Raw genomic sequence first — 1870 nt, 5'->3', positions numbered from 1 at the left:
CATTATTAAATATTGTATACAATATATATATATTATAATAATAAAATATAAATGGTTGCATTTTGTTTATATTTTTGTATTTTGTATTATCGTTGCAGGTAATTAACATAATTTTAATATTATTACAAACGTACTGAAAAAAGAAGAGAAATCTAATCAAAAATAAAAGAAAAAAATAAGAGTGGGTGGCAAATTGTTTGTGACAGGTTTCAAATTTTCTTAGTGGGTTTTGTGATGCTGGTGTGGGGTGGGGTGGGTGGTTGTCGCTGATCCTTGCCATACATTTAATTTTGTACTTCGGCGCCACTGATAATTAAAATTAAAATTAATATTAAAAACGGAAAATGTTTCGTACGATCTACAGACATTTTTCTGCTAAATTCAAATATTTTTTCAGAATCAAACAACGTTAACTAACTTTAATTTTGTAAAGACAAATGTATGTTTTTGTAAAATTCGTGTAGTGAAATTGATATATTTATCGAGTTGTCGACATGTATGTGCGCGTACGAGAGACGATACCCTCATTTGATTTCACTCGCACTAATAATCATTTACAACTAACACATAGATCTCGGGTGGCTATGACAAGATTAGCCTAAATGTAGCCCTTCAAATAATGGCCATAGTGAGGTCCCTTCTTTAGTACTTATTCAACCTAATTCGGGATATTATTAATTCATTGGATAGTATCTCAATGAATAACGATATAAATATCCTGTTTTCGTGAGACGAACAAGTTAGATGATTTTATTAAACAATTTACTTGTATGTAAATTACGTGAGTCATTGAGTATGTAGAATAGTATAGTCGGAAAATCACTTAATTTTCAGTCGGCAAATTATAGTGAATACTACACCCCCCCCCCCCCCCTAAAAAATGTATAGCGCTGGCCTGTCACTATGTAAGTATTTATTAAGTTAAAATGTTTTATTCTTCATTCAATTATTTTATATGTATTTATTAATTTTAGGATGTCTGAATCGGATGGGTATAATACAGAAGAAGAGAAAAGGAGAAATTTGACAAAGAAGAGAAAACTAAATTATGATCACAAGTACAATACATTATGGGAAAATGAATACACATGGATATGTTCAAGTACAAAAGGCCCACATTTTTTCAAATGTAAAGCTTGTCGAAGTGCCAACAAAGGAGGTATTGCTTCTGTCAAAAAACACGAATCTACGTCAAAACATGAAAAAAGTATATCCTGTTAAAAATTACCTTCCGTCCGTGATCTGGCAAGTACTAAAAATCATTTAGTTGCAAAAAAAAAAAAAAATAGAAATTGCTGAAATTAAAATAGCTTCATTTATAGCAGAACATAATATTTCTATTAATTCAATTGATCATTTGGTTAAAATGTTATTGTCCTTAAAACTTAATGAAGATTCTTCAAAAATAACGTGTAATCGTACAAAATCAACTGTTATCGGTTTAATTGATTTTGATAACATTATTAATGAAATGAAAACGAATAAATTTTCGTTAATGTTGGATGAATTCACTGATATTAGTTCCATTAAACGTATTGCCCTAGTTGTAAGAATGAACATTGATTGGAATATAAAAGACAAGTTTTTAAACCTAATGCCTTTATCTGATGCCACTTCTAAAAATATGTATTATGTTATTAAAAACTTTTTTTATTGAGAACCAAATACCGTATCAAACAAATATGATTGGTTTTGCATCCGATGGAGCCAATTCCATGATGGGATTAAATAATTCGTTGAAAACATTACTTCAAAAAGATATACCAACATTTTTCGTAATTAAGTGTGTATGCTATTCATTAGCTCTGTGTGCAAATTATGCATGTACAAAACTTCCTGTTGAAGTAGAGACGTTAATCAGGGATATCTA

The sequence above is a fragment of the Acyrthosiphon pisum genome, chromosome X (assembly GCF_005508785.2).
Source record: "Acyrthosiphon pisum isolate AL4f chromosome X, pea_aphid_22Mar2018_4r6ur, whole genome shotgun sequence".
NCBI classification, from domain to species: Eukaryota; Metazoa; Arthropoda; class Insecta; order Hemiptera; family Aphididae; genus Acyrthosiphon; species Acyrthosiphon pisum.
Note: the sequence above shows the minus strand (reverse complement) of the source record.